Here is an 18,512-nt window from a genome sequence, read left to right on the forward strand (position 1 = left end):
AATCTATAACCACTCCGAATTTACTTCGAATTTTTTACAGTATATAATAAGTGTGCCATGGACAAATTTAAATTAATTTCCATTCAAACTCAAATACGTTTAAATTAACTATTTGACGCTAATTAATCTCTTTCTATTCACTCACCAAAATACTATACACACAATAATATTATGCGAGCTTTAGTATTAACAAAAGACCGCAGTGTATATATATATGTACACATAAACATATATGTATACATACCATACAGACTATATCCTGTTATGCGTTAATATGTAAAATATATAGATATATGATCTTTTGTCTATATAGACATACATATAGATAATAATCCTGATGAATAGCTAATGGATAAACGATGAGAAGTGAGAGAATCTGTGTAAAATTAATTACAAACGCGTGTGCGGTGTGTTACGCTTTCTATCTCGGTAATCCAGTTAAACCAATCACTCTGTGGACTGATTAATTATTAAATGAACAACCCCTATGTGTACTCTATAGCTTTATAAACTCTTATTCTACTTACTCTATTATACAGAAGAACGAAGGAGAGCTTTGTCTTTATTGAAGGCTAATAATTGGATCAGAGGGTAATGAAAATTACCGGCCTATTAAAATATTTAATTTTCTTTAAATAATTTATATTAATTTTTTTTTAGTGGTACCGATCCCATGTCGGATTAGAAATTATTTTGTAATTATAAATTTATTATTATTACGACTGGTTCATATATTTCTATGTATGGATGATAAAGACGGTGTTTAAGAGAGCAGGGTCAAGAACAAACAAATTATCGGTCATTCTTACGCATGTTATATCTAATTTTATTTCATTAAAGATCTAATGGTAACTTTGTATCATCTTTGATAATAATGATGATGAAATTTGATCATTAGTTGTTTGTTTATATGAATTATTCTTGTCGACAAAACATTAATAAAATAGTAGAGATAGTAGACGGATAAAAAAATATTAAAAATTAATTTAAAGTAGTTAAAAGTAATGTAGGGGAACGGGGGGAGGGGTAGGGTAGGCAAAACGTGGTACCCCTAAAATTGTATATTTTAAATGGTTTTTAAACATTCCAAAATCACTTTTGTAAATATAATTGAGCGTTATTTTGAATTTTTTTTTTGTTAGACTTTTTCAAAAATCAATTGTCAGTTGAAAAATAATAATGACATTTGTTTTATGATAAAAGCTATTAAAAAATTTGTTTTTCTTCTTTTGTATCCAATAATCATGTAAAATTCATTTGAAATCCAGAAATTTTTATTATTTATGTTTTTTAGGGGGTACCCTATTTTGCCCGCAAAAATCGAAAATTTTTTTTTTAACGGTAACTGAAAATTTTTTCTATTTACTTTAAATATCATTGAAAAAAAAAATTCAGTGTATTTGATTCCTTGAAAACTTAGTATTTCCTTAAGTACCCCTTTGGCCCTTCCCTCCTCTATGAGTAAAATTTATTATTAATAATTAGTATTGATATGTAATTTAATGTAAAAGTCGAATACTAATTTTTGCAAATTCACAGTTTAAATGTAAATAAATATTATTGCTTTTAGATATTAATTTATAATTCAGTAGTAAACGCTAATTTATCAAAGATATACAACAATCAAATTATTAATACTTATTGTGAAGTAAAAAGTTGGTGCCAATTATTCTACAGAAAAAATTTTTTGAATTTCTAATTCTTAATTTATTAATTATATTACATTAACAATAAATTTACTGATAAATCATAAAGAATATGACTTATTTATTAACGACTCGGCAAAAAACTAATTCTACTTTAGTCTTCAAAAGCCTCAATTTCTTTGATGTTTTATATGCCGCCCAGAAAGCAACTCTACTTCAGTACTAAAAATCCTTAATGAGAACTATGAGGTCTAAATGTTTCGAATTTACCGATTTTAAATTATAACTTGGACCTCAAAATTCTCAATAAATGAAAAGATGTTTTGGACTTTTTAAAATTTTAAATAGAAAAGGGAAGGGAGAGAATACGTCGAATGAGAGTTTTGAGGTTCAAACGTAGATTAAATAATTCCTGTATGTTTTGAGTATTTTCAGGCTTTAATTCAAATTATGTTAATCCAGTTTAGTCCCTAAGTGGTAAAATTGCTCATAAATACTACTTTAAAGACTAAACTACGATAACTTTCTATATTGTTGTCAATTTTAAAATTCTAAATTTATCCTCAAAAACCTCATTGAGAACTTTGAGGCTTAAATCCGAATTTGTTTTTTGACTCTGGCGAAAATTAATTTTATGTACGCCAATCGAATAAATGATAACTATTAATTTAAGTATACCAAATTATAAATTGATATATTTTTAATTTTTATACAATTTTATATATCAGTTTTTAATAAAGTATGATCCTGGTGCAAAATTAGTAGATAAATATTTATTTTAAGTCATAAATATACTTCGACAAACGGTAAATTTTTGCTTTTTTTTAGCCAGACTTTTTCAAAAATCTAGGTATTTTTCCGGGTACTATTTTTTTTAATATTCGAATTCAAAATCTTTTTTTTCAATTCAAATAAAATTATTTTCTATTTTAACATTATTTTAAATTAAATTGATAATAATAATAATAATAATAATAATAATAATAATACAAAAAATGTTACACTTATTTTTTATAATTAATAATTTCACCGAAACAATTATGTATTAAAGTTTATTAAAAATAAAATATTCAGCAAATTTTTAATGACAAAACATAAAAACATATTTAATAATAAAAAATAAATAAACTTACCATTAAAAAATATTTGAAAATAAAATTTTAAACCACAGAATGAATCCAGTGGAAAAAATAAATATCCATTAATAGATTCAAATCACTATTACAATTACATATTTAGCCGCCACTTTCACATAAACAAAACAAGTCACGTTGCAAAAAGAAACTATTTATTTTTTCACACTTAACCAATATACATATATATATTATTCATTTATTTATTAATACGAGTATTAATTACAAAGAGCGTAGTAGCACATTGAAGTTTAATTTTTAAATGTTATGACAAGATGACATCCAACGGTCAACATACACATGCAACGACAGTAATGTAATACAACAAGTTATTAATTCACTTTTATATTTTAAAATGTACAGATGTCTATCATGTATCACTAAACATATAAATATGACGATAAGTAAGTTTTAATGAATCTACTTGCAATCTAATGATTTATTTTCATTGAAATATCCATGCACTTCTCGCCTCTCAATCCAATTGTCTTTCAGTATCTCCTTTGACATTTCGTCTCAAACATATACTACAATTATCAATAATAAATAAATATATATTGATAATTTAAATATTTAATTTTGTTTTCTTACCAATTCGTATTGTTTATTATTATTCTTTTTTTTATCACAAAAATAATGTTCCGCGTTTTTTAATTTCCTTGTTTAAAAAATAATTAACTCCAATAAGTTTATTATTTTTTAACGCTTTTACTTTTTTTATTAAATCAGGTCCACAATTTTATTGAATGTATCATATATATTTGAAAAAAGAAAAAAAATCTTAAAAGTTCCCTTGTCCTTAATCTCTTCTCTTACTTTTACTTTTTTAAATTTCTCTAAAAAAAACTACTCCAAAAAAAGTTTTATGTCTATTCCCTTTCACTTTACACCTTCACAAAAATAAAAACGTGGCACTAAAAATAAAAATACTAAAATTTTTTTTTTACCGATAAATTAAAAAAAAAAATAAACGAAAATTTGTAAATATCGACAATGAAATTAAAAAAACAAATAAAATATGAAAATGCAATAGCGATAAGCCAGCTCTGTAATTTCAAAGTCGTTCTCCTCGCGTTTGCGTACAATTTTCTTTCCGTTCGTAGCGGGCGTCGAGTGGCGACTGCCGTTTCTTCGGTGTACAATCGAGTTCTCGGGTAAAGCCGACGAGTATGTATCTCTCTTACACATTTTCGATATCTCTCACTCATTGCTGTTGCCTCTTCCTCGATCTTTCTCTCTTTCCCTACTCTCCCTCTCTTTCTCTCTCTCTCTCTCTCTCTTAACTTTATTATGACTCAAATATATACATACTCCAAAAGACTTTTAAGAAACATGTATAAACATCACAATAGAATAGTAACTCTCGTCCAGGAGGTCTAGGACAACATCCAAGATCTACCATATCTAAATCCTAACGTAAAGTCACTTTTTAAATCCTGTTATTTTTTCCATTGTCATTTTCTTTATTTTATTTCCCAGGTTCCCTTAACTCATTTTCCATGACCTTTTTACTCATTAAAACTTTTTTTTCATCACACTCAGTGGTCATGAGGGCAATAGATTTATCTTATTACCAGCTCCCATACAACTGGCATTCAACCCCTCATCTAATTTTTCTCAACACTCTAGTGTTATGTTAGTTCTTATATATTAGTATGTTTAGATACTGCTTACATGCTGATACTTTTTATGTAGTTCATGCGGAAGTCATTATTATTATTGTTTATTCGACCAGTAAATTGTCGTAATATATCATATCATTTATCATAAATATAGGGTCAATAAAAAAACCATTAATTATTTTAAAATATATATTATTGCATACAAATTTTATATTTTTTATTTGTAAAAATTTCAATAAATTATTGATTAAAAAAAAAAATTTAATACTGAAGTTAGCCGACGACTAATAATTTTTGGATTAAAAAAAAATGGTAAATTATAAAAAAAAAATATTTCAAAAAATTGCACCTGTGGTTTTTTAAATTTTCTACGTGTGCATATTTTTAGTTTTTTTTTTTTGTCATTAATTTGTTGAAAAAAAAAATTTGTTAATCGTCTGTTAACTTCAGGATCATAAAAATTTTGTAATGAAATATTTTAATGAATTAAATAATAATAAGTAATGTAATGAGAACACAGAGTCGTAAGAATGAGAAAAAGATAGCAGAGATAGAGATAAAAAAGTGATATCTATATGTAGTTAGTTGTAAAATGATAAGACAATTAGTGTAACTAGTGGTTAGCGGGCTGATAATATAACTCAGCCCTAGTGGCATGAGATAATATAGATGATTTGATATTAAGAATAAAGGAAAGAAAAAAATGATAAATTTAAGGGAGAATATAAATATGGGGATCTACTGATTTACGGGATAAATTTAGTAGGAAAATTCCCTTGAGACACAAAGCCACCCTAGTAGATTAGGGTTGTTACTGAACAAAAATTGTTGGTATATTGAACAATGCACACATGTAAATGTAAGGGTTTAGACCGATGAATGCACGGGGTTCAACCCTTTGTAAATGTCTAGCGAAAAAGTGTACAACTGGACATTCACAATGCGCTTGCTCTTTTCTTTTCTCTTTTCATTTATTCCAACAGACTTTTTTTTAAAATGAAAATTAAAAAATAAAAGTTCTAAAATTTTCATTTTTTTAAATTTAATTTAAAGTTTTTTTGTTAATTATCTTTTGTACAATATATAGGATTTGCACTTTGTATAATAAATAATGTAAATTTATATACAAACACAAGAAAGCACTTATCTATAAGAAAAGTTTCAGTGAAACTTTTGTTATACACCAAAGACTAAATTTATTCTTCAATTTAATATTAAAATTACTCTAGATATATATAACAAATACATTTATCATTAAAATAAAAAAGTAATATTTCTTCAAGTCAACATTTGAAATAGTATCTTCATTAAATATTCATAATAATTAAAAAAAAAATTAATAAAATTTATTAATAAACCAATCACTCAATTTTATTCAATCAATATCTCATTTATATGGAAATATTACTCTTATAACTAATTTAATTAACTCTAAAGTTTTGTTATTTTAAATCACTTTTTTGTTTTTATTCTTGTTCATTATAATAAGTATGACATAAATAATATTTTTCTTAAAAGAATATTCTCCGATCGACCTTTATTAAATGTCAACATAAAGTAATGCAGATTTACCTCAGTTTCAAAACTAATAATAAAATTTCAACCAGATTTTTCTCTTTGTTGATAACGACTACGAGTAGCGTATAATATATTTTCTATCTTCAAAGTATTGACGTTAGTACATTAATTTCCATAAAGTAACTTTCTAATTTTTTCGTAGAATAAATTATTTATTTTATCTTGTTCTTAATTATTTTTTTATCTTTTTGTTTGTTTTTTTTTTTGTTCAATAACTATATGTATATGAAGCATATTATAAATCTTTATTACATATAAAATTTAACTCCTTTGTCTGACTGCTAAAATCGTGAGGCATCAGGTGTAGAAGTCGCCCGTAAACATTTATACACTCGTAAATGACTTGGTAGTAATAACTAAGCTGTCATTATGTAACAGACATATATATACTGATGTGTGTATGTGTAAGTGAAAATGCAATCAGCCATTATCAGTCATGGTAAAAGTGACTACAGTTAGCTCTACCTCTCATATCCTGTTGTTTCATTTTAGTGCAAAGCTTGCTTTATCAACACACATCCTGTGCTCTGCCATCACCCACAGGGTTGATGCATTAGTTTGCCTAAAAGGTTTGTGCCATCACTCTCTAAATCCTTCCTACACCCATCACAATGCTCTTGTTATATTTACAGACGGCTTTTGTAACTAAAAAAAAATTTACTAAACATTTTTTTTTTTTTACTATCAATCATGTTTTTTATACAACAGAAAATATTTTGTTTTTTATATTTCCACAGTAAAACGTTTATTTTTAATAGAAGTTGAATATATTTTAAAATAAATATATCTGTATCCAATGATTTTCAAAATTTTTCATAAAAATAAAATTAATTTTTTTAAAACCTGTAATAATTTTGATTTTTGTAAAATAATTGATTTTGTAATTTCACTGAAAAAAATAATCGATAGCAGCTACTTATTGGCAATCGGTAGCTACTACCGATTATTTATTGGTAGCTACTACCGATTATTTATTGGTAGCTACTACCGATTATTTATTGGTAGCTACTACCGATTTTTTTTTTTATAGCCACTACTGATTATTTTTCGGTAGCTGCTACCTAATTTTCGGTAACGGCTACCGATTGCAATTGTATTAAGATTTATTTCAAATAAAAAAAAATCTGTTTCTTTGGTTTTTAATGAAATTACGTGTTGGTTATCAAATTATAGTTCATGATTAATAGATTCTAGTAGTTTTTTTTTTCAAATGTATTTTTTATCAATTGACGGATTAAAAAATCTTTTGAAATTGGAGTCTTGAAAAATCTCACAAAAGTTTGAATATTTTATTTATATTTTTAATAAAAATTATTTTGAGACAAATATCTAATTATTCATTTAAAATCATGAATATCGATTAACAATAAAATTTCACCACTGAGCAGCAAATGAAAATTATAATTCGTTAAATCGAGAATAAACACTAATTAATTGATGCAAGGTGTATATAATATAGTAAGAAGTAAACAGACAAAATAAAAAATTTATGTCCTTATATATATGAAAGAAAGGAATTAAACAATTAGCACAAACAAACGTCTATGGTCTACATTAACTTAAATTTTATGACTTTTTTTTACAGTAAAACTGATAATTAAAAATAAAAAATATTTTTGAAAATAAACATGATAATAATCTCTTACAAAATTTTAAAAAGTTATTTCTGCTCATGATATAAGATTTGTAATGCAGTTCGGCATCACAATAAATCTTAAACGTGTGCATCAACGAACCCATAAAATTTTTCCTTTCTCTTTCTCAATCCTTTTATCTTTTTTCATTCGTACATTCATTTTTGTTTTCACTATTACTTTCATACCCTTACACATCATATCTTTGTAAATTTATTTTTAACTCATTATTCACCTAACTTTTTTTTTTATAATTTACCAGCATCAAAAATTCCATATACATTTTTTATTAAAACTTTATTATCAATAAATTAAATTTAAATTATACTTTTCAATAATAATTTGAGTATTAATCATAAATAATATGTATGCTATATTTTTTAAGCAAAATTTAAAAGAGTAATTTAAAATCCCTTTGTTAATAAAATAAAGGTATTGTTAAAATCACAGAGTTAAAATCACAGGCACAATATTGTTGCTTTCTGGTTGGCTCGTCTTATTCCTCAGGATTTCCTGTTTCCTGCGCTCACTACCGATGACCCTATAGACGGTTTAGTTAACTCCTCTACTCTTTATACATTAATTATTACACGTACCATGCACTAAGTCACTGCAAGACGTTCCGTTTATTATCGGACCATGAATATTAACCATAATTTAAATATAAATTTATTATTTCCATATCCAAATTCTGAATCATTGAAATATTAAGTAAAAAAAAAAACAAAAATTACTCACACTAGAAATATGTAGAGCAGATTATATTACACAAATCTAACTGTTAAATCATCGAATGACGAGATAGATTAAAAAATAAGGTCACTATAAATACTGATATAGATGGAAATTAAACCCGTGACTTTATAAAAAAAAAAATAAATAAATAAAAATAATAATTTGTGAAAAGAATATTAGCAGAGTATGAATTAAAAAAATAAAAATAAAAGAAAAAAGAGTAAAAATAAATTTATACGGCGATGTGATCGGTGTGTCAGAAAGCGTAATGTTTACATTAATGAAGAAGGCGTTCATTCAAAGTATCAAGTCTTGCACATACAGTGTGTAGTTTCATCTGATCTTTAACCCGTAATGTAGCCTGACATGCTTTGAGTATAATTCAATCACTCAAATGATTAATCGGATATCTTTAGGTAACGCTAAAGTTCATCGACATTTATTTTTATCAATTTAACAGATTGACTCACTACAAAAATATTTGGAATTTACTCTTTAGGCAATCCCGAAAAGTTGCTGATGTTTTTGAAAATACTCTTGACAAATTATATTTTCAAAATATTTTATCTTACATTGAAGCAAAAAAATATAAGAAATTGAAAGTAATTAATAAATTAAAAACTATTAAATTTTTGTTGAAGAATATTTTGGGTGAAATGAATCGGTATAGACAAGAATCAAAAGTGGTCTTCTAGATAAGAGTAAAATGACTATCAGATCAAATTTGACGATTAATTATGATTAATTTGAGAAAGTGTTCAAAACAGGCATTTTTCAAACTATTCGATAACAATATATTCTTCAGATTCAATTTTCCAAAAAGTCAATTTTCTAAAATCAGACTGAAAACAATAGCTCTCGTATTTTAGATATATTTTTCATTTTTTTACGGGTAAGTTGAAAACATAGAGGAGGGAGGGGCAAAAGGGGGTACCTATGGAAATACTAAGTTTTCGATGACTAAAATACGCCCAATCTTTTTGTTTTTAATGATATCCAAGGTAAATAGACAAAATTTTTAGCTGCCGTTAATAAATAAATTTTTTTTTCTGGCGGGCAAAATGGGGTGTCCTTTAAAAAAGTTGAAAAAAGAAATTTTTGAAAGTTGATCAAATTTCATTAAATTAAAATTTTTTTTAGGTAAAATACATATAGAAAAATTACATTTCACATCATTGGTGGATACGAAGGGAAACAAATTTTTTTTGTGCACATGGGGCAGAGAGGCCCCCCTTCAGAAAATGATGATTTTTTTAATTTTAATTCAATTGTTATCAATTAAAAAATCAAATATTATTTTCGAATCCTTTAAGTGGCCAAATTTGCCCCAACCTCAGGAAATCATCCGAAAAATGAATTGACATTTTAATTTTTTTTAATTTAACGATAAAAATATGAAAGAATCATTTTTCAGAACTTTCGGCTGGTCCATTTTGCCCCAGGTGTTATAGGTAGGGCTAAAAATGCGGAAATATCCTAAATTTTTTTTAATTTGACGATAAAAATTTGATAGAATCATTTTTTCGATTTTTGGGCTGGTTTATTTTGCCCTAGGTAGCATGCGTTGGGCTGAAAATGCTCAAAACTATCGGATATACAGTAATCAGACCAAAAAAAAAAAATTTTTTTTTCCACCAAATTTAAAGTCTTTTTGTTGCGTATATTATTAAAAAAAATTTAATTGAAAAAAATTTTCGTTGTCCGTGAATTGGTCTGTTTACAGGGTGTAGTATGTAAACACTATATCTCGCAAACCGTTCACTAGAAAGACTTGTTTCTTATTATTATTATTATTTTTTTTTTATCATCTTCAGAGTTTTGTCTAGTTGATCCCTTTCGATTTTCACTACTATCGTAGTTTTTACCATTTATTTTTTTAATTAAATAAAAGTAATGATCGACGGTAAATTTTTCTCTATAATCGACTATATATTTTTTTTTCTACTGGTGCTACCTCTGGCGAACACTTTTGCAAGCCTCGTTTTGTCTTCCTCAAATTGTATGCCTCGAACGCGAAGCAAGGGCATTGGACTCTATATATTTACATATATTCTGTTATGGGCCTTCTACCGGTGCTGCACCCAGATGGCTTTTTTGCACACCTCTTTTTTTTTTAATTTCTGGCAGTTTTTTCTCGTCAAATGTTGACAATAAACCCTGGCGTGATAGTAGCAAAAAAAAATATTAAAACTGATACACACCTTTCGACGAAATCTAGCAGAGCATTCAAATTGAATACAAATCATCTAATTTAATGTAGTTAAGTCAACTCTCTAAAACTGAATTAGTGAAATTCAATGCGAATCAGTGAATAGTCACTATATTTCTCCAGTTATTATAAATATACCACTAATTCAACCCGTGGTATACATATAGCTGATTCCTAGTGCATATTCACTAAATTGGAGTGAATTTGACTATAACTCATTTTTAGAGAGAAGAAGAATTATCGATATTGTACCGTCAAAGAATATTTCATGTTATTATGAAAATAAATTGACCAATGAAAATATAATATGCGCGTTTGAGTTCTGCACTTTTTGATTTTCCAAATACTTTTTAAAATACACGGAGAAATAAAAATTATTTTGTGGAAGTTAATCTACAAAAATAATTGCATTATTAATTTCATATTTATATAATAAATTTCATGACAAAAGAAAGTCGACATTTATTAACACTATTCCCAAAAAAATAAGATCAGCATATCGAACTAAACTTCCCGTGTAAAAAAAATTGTTGAAAAAAGGTTAAAAAAGTGTTTGTTATTCTAAACATTTAAACGTGACACAATGAGGAACCTTTTTTAAACAATTTTCAAACCTCTAACAACACACAGAAAATAACAATTGACTTAATACTACAAATTAACATTTTTCAGTGCAAAATACGTTCAGAAAAAACTAATTTTGAACTATTTCTGGACGTTTTTTGTTTTAGCATATTTTCAGAATACAAGGATATTTGTTGATTTTTCTCTTGAATTTTCAAAAGTTTAAAAAAATTCGTCGTTGTGTTACATTTTAAGGTTTAGAATAGTCAACACTTTTTTAACAACTTTTTTTTACACGGGTTATAGATTTCTTCGATTCGGAAAATTACTTTGAATAAAATATTAAAATTTTCTCATCAAAAATATATTAGGCTCAAAGTTTTTAATAGCATAACTTCTTGTCAGAAGAAAATTCAATTTTTCTAAAGGTTATTTTGTACTAATATATATGTATATATATATACTTTATACGGAATCAAAGTTGACAATTTATTATGGTAATTATTTATATACAGTTATTAAAATTATCACGTCACATGTTTACTGTTGAGTCACTTTAATGTAAACTTATTTATCAAAGATAACAAATATAAATATATGCAATAATATAATGTGGATCTAGTGTATGCAAAACAGTGGTTTGAGCGAATTCAGTAAAGCATAAAACAATTGACCGAGCTTTGAGGAAAGCTACCGGCTTTAACATTGATTAATTAATATTATCGCCCAGGGGTATAACTATATATTAATTATCAAGTGCTTCCCTTTGAGCTATGAATTTCAAACTCTCATTAAACTTTCCACAATTCATTTGCCAATTGATTTTATTCCCCGACTTATAAATATATATGCGCCGTTCATTATTGAATTTCAATGAATAAAAAAATAGTTATTTAATCCTCTTTCACTCAATACTTCATCACCTTAAATATTTTTTTTTTAGTTTTATTACGCTGTCAAAGTTTTATTGAAAACATGATTCAATTAAATGATTATTTTACAATTCAAAAAATTAAAAATTACATTTTCATTTAAAAAAAAAATAAAACTTTGAAAAATTATATTCATGTTGGGAATATTATTCCAAGAATATAAAGCGTTAATAATAATTTTTTCAGGGTATGGCAATAAAAGAATAGATATAGAATGAGAAAATGTAAGTCATAAACATAAAGACGCGTCAAAGACCTATTATTTTGTGTAGAGGATAAGATTGTGCGCATCTTTGAGATGCGATCGTTTGTGTCAGAGAATAATCTAGGAAATAATTCACACTTTACAATAAACAACAACAACATCAACAGAGTAGTAACAACGATGCATACTGTGTTTTCTTATTACGCTCATATATGCTCACAATTATCTTTTTAATCTATTTATTTTTTACTATACGCCGGTTATTCTTTGATCTCGTCTATCGTCAACATCTTCTAATAATGCCCTCGTTATTAAGTTTATAGAGTACACGTTTAATGCAAGTGGGTTAATGACTGGCGCTATTAACAAGTGGGAGGAAAGAAAAATAATAAAAAATATTTTTATTGTAGAAATTATACCAGTTAATATTTTTATTTTACGTAGCCTATGCACGAAAAAATCGATATTTACTTATCGATGCTACTCCAGAAAATAAAATTACTATTTGAGATTGTAAAAATTACATCTTTCACAAAGCGCGTTAACTAATATTTAACAAGCACAATAGTCAAAATTATTGGTACATTACACGGAAAAAACAGAATATTAAAAATTAATAAATAATAGTAAAAAGTAGAATCTGTTATTAATAATTAGTACTATTAGGTGCTTAATGCAAAGTAGTTTACTAATTTTTGTAGATTCCTAAAAACTACTATCAATTATTTGAAAAAGTAGGTAAATATTATTATTTTTAGGTATAATACGTGACTTATTAGTGAAAGTTAATTAATTTATGACATAATCTATTAAAAAGTAATGATTGGTCAAAATAAGAATTGGTGTTTCAGATACTGATTTTTCCAGCCGAAAATTGCAAAAGTTACAAACTTTTATTTTATACATTCGATATCACTGAGCAATTATTAGCTTAAAATATCATTTATTCATCATTATAAATTGATTTACAATATACATAAACCGAATAAGTGGTAAATAATAAAATGAAAAATTAGTATACTAGATACTGATTTTTTGCTCATAAAAATACCGAAAATTTTTAACTCTTATTTCATAAATTCTATTCCATTGACTAATAATTAATATAAGATGTTATTTATTCGTTATTATAAATTAATTTATTATATACATATTCGAATAAGTGGTAAATAATAAAATGAAAAATTCGTATACTAGATCTTTATATATTAATATGTACGTTTACTAATTTTTCGGTTCCTCATTTTTTAAATTTTTCTATGTTTATTTGATTAGTAATAACTGTCGATACCAATTTATCGATTCTCTGTCATATTAATTTTAATAAACGAAATTACAAATTTTGCTCTTCTATGTGTATCAAATTTTCATATAAATAATAGCCATTTTGTAATATATATAATGATCCTGGTTTGATATTAGTATCGAATATACTAATTTTAAGTCGAAAATAAACTATAAACTATTAAAATTTTGAGCATCATTTTTTTCCATGTATAATTTTTATTTGTCGCTAGTAAATTTTATTTTGAATATAGTAATTTATATAATCAATAGAAACTATTACTCTAAATAATATGTTGTAATTTTTACTTTGAGTTTTGTACAAGTTTTGATTTTTTTAACGTTTCAAGATTACTTCTCGGATTGTAATTTTTTTTTTAAATTTAGTAAAAATTACTTAATTTTTTTCTACGTGTAATATTAAAACAATATTCCAAGGCGACCGATAAAAAAAAATTAGAATTAAAATATTAAATATTTTTTTTTTTATTTTTTTACCGTTAAACATAAAAAAAGTTTAAGTACAATTATGTAAACACTTATTTCGGATTTTTTTTTGTCTAACATTCCAGGTAAAAAAAAATGATGCAGGTGTTTGTTAATTCCTTCATTTATAAAAAAAAAATAAATTCTTCCTTTGAAATTTAAACTACTTGATGTCTTGAGTGTTTCTTTAAAACTCCAATACTCATTCAACAGTTTTTTTTTATTACTATCAAAATAAATAATTATATAAATATAACGGTATAAAAAATAATATTTATATTAGATAAATTGACGATCATGTTTTTTTAAGCTTGATAACATTAAAAAAAAATTTTTTCAAGCTTCAGATGTATTTCTTAATTTTTAATACTTATCAAACTGAAAAAAAAAAATCTACTTCAAAGTGATAATAAATATGTAATCAATTTTTTTTTTACTTGTTGGATTAAATATTTATGAATATATTTAATGAATTAAACCATTCGCTAGAACATCGATAATCAAAAAAATTATGGATGAAAAAATCACATAATTTTAGCTCTTAAATCTAACATTTAAAAATATTTTTTTAACGATTTGGTACTTCGTTGCCTTTTAATCAATCTATTTTACTGAATTTTCCATTTCGTTGCATAGAGATTATTGGTACTCGACATTAATATTTTACTTATTTTAAAGTTGTTATCAAATATAATATTCTAATCGATACTTTAAATGTCACAAAAGAGAAGAGAGAGAAGCAAAATAGATTTCTTAAATTTAAAATGATGACAGAGTAACTTTTAGTTGGCAAGATAGAAATTCATTTCTAACAAATTTTATTTTTTTTACCAACAAAGTTCGTCGAAAAAAATACAAATGGAACACCAAATTCTTAAATAAAAATCTGGGCATCGGTTGACCCTGCGGACCAGCCCCAAAACTTCCCGCTGTTTTTGAGCTCTTTGAGCTCGAAAATACTTTGTATGCTATTGTTTTCTTGTGAGCTATTCAAACTTAAACACATTATAGTACATTATATCATGATTTATCTGGGGAAAACAACAACAACAACAAAAACAATAAATTTATAGCCTCTGATAGGTGTTACATTTTTTTTAAGGTAATAAAGGTAAGAGCAAATAATTGTTTTTTTTTTCTGCCACGCAATAAAGACATAACACGACTAATGAGTTTATTATCGCTGATAACTATATCGATGCAACACAGTGAGCATGAGAATTAGGAATTCTTTTGTTCGTCATAATTAAACTCCAATTACACACAATTTAAAAATATGATAAAAAAAAAATTCAGAAAAAAATATCCTGACCTTGTCACATCTTTTGCGTTCAAATGTTTACATTCATGTTAAAATTTCATTATATCCTCTTTAAAAAAAGTTTTACAAAATTTATTTATTTGAACAATATTCCAAGCTTAGCACAGAGGAGACCGGGGCACGACGCTTAGCTATGCCAGTAATTATTTCTTGCTTAGTTTCTTTTTGTTTTGCTCTTACATCTCTAACAAAATCCCTAATCCTAAAAGAGCTTTCGACCAATAATTTTTTTTTTTTAACTAAAATTTAAGAGTACCCCAGTCTCTTTTATGTGTTAGATGAACATAAAAAAATATCTATGTCTATCATAGTAACTATTCGAAATGAGAACCTTTTGGTATATGTTCAGAGATGGGCACTTGATTTTTTATTTAGTTGCATATATTAATTATTAAGAGGTAAAATGGACCGTCAATATTTTCTGCTAGTGTATTTTTATATCTATATATATTAGCACTATTATAAGTGATATAATTTTTTTCTTCGCCCTGCCCCCTCTACTGCGTTCATCTTTCAAATCTATAACTTATTCTATTGGCTTAAACGATTTGTAACAAGGTTATCGATTTGGTTTAAATATCGATCAAAATTTTGGTTCTATATCCATTTAGTTGATCGTAATTCTGACGACAGCTTCAATATTTCTCTACGATAATTCACAATTGAGTAAGTATAAATTTTAAATAAAATAAATATACATGTACACGCAGATAATTTTTGAGTGAAAATTACCCATAAAGTTTGGTAAATTTTTACATTGTTGTTAGTAGAAATTGCACTTTATTTACATGCTATCGAGTAGTATATTTTACAAAAATTTTGATATTTACTACATGCCCTCACATTCTCAAATATTTTGGATATTTTTTACTAAAAATATTTCTGCATATGTATAATATTTGTAAATTAATTTTTATAGATTTGAATTATAAAATATAATACTTGATGACATTTATATTAAGTATTATTTTTATTTAATGTTAAAAAAATGAGATACTGGCTAGACTTTCTTGCATGTCTTATAGTTATTCATTTTTTTTTTCGTGTAAAATAACTAAATTTTTAAAAATATTAATAATCAACAAGTTGCCTCTAAAACGAATACCTACAGAAAGCTTAATCATCTACAAACTCTAAGATCAAATTTAAAAGCTCTAAGATCTTACGTGACTTTAATTTACAAAAAAAATAAATACTTAAAATAATAACTGCTTATAAATATGGAACTTGAATTATCTAGATAGCATTCAATAAATATAATGGCGAAGATACTGTTTGGACTTATTGCTGTTCTGTTTATCATTGCGATGATACATGCCGCGGATGCAAAGAAAAAAGATTATGAGTTAGTAAGTACAAAATAAATAGATTTGATCCTCGAAGTATAGTCTACAAATCTAGAAGCCTCAAATAAGGCCTGGTGTTATTATTATTATTATTTATCATTTTAGTGCACCTATAATAGTGATTGCTATTCGGACAACTGCGCTCCATTTACATATAACTCGGGGGTAACACAGTATGTATGCCAATACAAATACGATCCAAGTCGTGGATACAAATAAAAAAAACCACATGATTGAAGAAGACAATAGACATTTTTATAATTTTAATTACCTTCTCTTGAATAATTATCTTTAATAAACCAATAAAAAATAATGAAAACAACTACAGTCTATTTCTTAATTAATAGTTATTTTATAAAACCCAAAACAAATAAATAATTTTTCCTAATATTTGTTTCGCACAAAAATCGAAGGGTGTATCATTGTCCTAGATGATCAATAACGATTGGTAATATCTCTAAATTAAAAAAAAAGGCCATTCGGCAGCCAAAATAGAAGTAGATTTTTCATTATTTATTTAATTATTTAAATTTGTAAGGTAGACGGTGGCGTTTAAAAGTTCATCTGAAGCTTATAAGATCAATTATATTTATGCTTGTCAATTTTGAAAAAATACTTTATGTATACTTTAATGTTGAGATTTTAAAAGTGCTACACGGCAGTAATCGGAATTGGAACAGCTATATGAATTTGTTAAAAAGTGGAAGAACGAATGCAACAGCTAAATTTCAATAAATATATAGGTAATTTTCGTTGAATATAAAAAAATAGTACTGAAATATAAAGCTCATTAGATAAGCTACATAAAAATGTTAACAAGATTTAACTATTATGTATTACTTGAAAGTTATTAAATGAAAAAGTAAAAAAAAAAATGTTTTTTTCTATTTTTCTGAAAATTTTGAAATTCATCAAAGTATTAGAAAAAATTATCTAAAGATTCAAAAGATAAAAATTATCCGAAAAAATAGCTTTTTAAGACCTTCAAACGTCGAAATTAGGTCAAAACTCGGTTTTTAAAAATCGGACCGAAATTAATAACTTCTTTTTCAACTTCCCGATAAAAAATTATAAATCTTTTAAAATTTTGAAAGTTAAAAAATCGTTGATGAAAAATTGTATTATTCTTCTCATACTTAAATTCGTCATGGACAATATTTTTAAAAGCTCTTATTCTGTCATTTTTCTTAATTGAGTATCAAAAATTCAGTATAATATATAAAAGTTTATATTTTTGCCGATACAAAATATAAGCGAACTAGTAAGATTATGGATTGGTATAAAGATTAAATATCAATCATTTCTACGAATCAATATGCAAGGTAAGGATTTAATATAATATTTATCTTTTTCCATAAATTTTTATCTCGCTATCAATGTGAAGTATCCACTTTTTTCTATCCAAACTTAAATAAATATCGTTGCTGATAGCTTTTTATTATTCCAATAAGGTTTCTGCTCGAGAACCTTATTTGTTAAGAACAGAAGCATATACATTTTTTATGCTTCTATTTCTCATGTTCAATAGTCAAATATATTATTAAATTTTTGGAACTTTTCCTTCTGACTATTGACGAGGGAATATAAATCAATAAGTTAAATAAATGGGTCAAATATATCATTTACCAATGGTCCTTAAATATATTATAAATTTAAAATTATAAGATGGTATTTTTATCGAATACTTTTAAAATTTTATTTTTTTTCCAAATCTTCCAGCATAAGCCTTCACAAAAACTTTATAAAAAGTCATAAAATCCGATAAGTTATGAAAGTTTGTAATCTAAGGTATTGACAAGGGTACGCATCGCACTTTA

General features: G+C 25.7%; 1 protein-coding gene and 1 long non-coding RNA gene across 3 annotated transcripts in view; one reads left to right on the forward strand and one right to left on the reverse strand.

The window, feature by feature from the left end:
• The window catches only part of LOC103568583 (probable serine/threonine-protein kinase DDB_G0282963), a 28,251-nt gene extending 24,361 nt beyond the window's left edge, over positions 1–3,890 (reverse strand). The window contains exons 1-2 of one of the 2 annotated variants that reach the window (XM_008545514.3): positions 3,371–3,890; positions 2,780–3,306 (exon numbers count right to left, since the gene is read on the reverse strand). The gene's annotated coding sequence lies outside the window, so the exon portion shown is untranslated. The remainder of the gene's footprint in view (positions 1–2,779; positions 3,307–3,370) is intronic. The other variant, XM_053737461.1, reaches the window with a different exon arrangement.
• Positions 3,883–17,017, forward strand: LOC103568585 (uncharacterized). The gene is made up of 4 exons (XR_001345117.2): positions 3,883–3,946; positions 15,961–16,015; positions 16,590–16,698; positions 16,801–17,017. It is a non-coding gene; the product is annotated as an uncharacterized LOC103568585 (long non-coding RNA).
• Positions 17,018–18,512: the final 1,495 nt, after the last annotated feature.

The sequence above is a fragment of the Microplitis demolitor genome, chromosome 3, assembly GCF_026212275.2.
Source record: "Microplitis demolitor isolate Queensland-Clemson2020A chromosome 3, iyMicDemo2.1a, whole genome shotgun sequence".
In the NCBI taxonomy this organism is placed as follows: Eukaryota; Metazoa; Arthropoda; class Insecta; order Hymenoptera; family Braconidae; genus Microplitis; species Microplitis demolitor.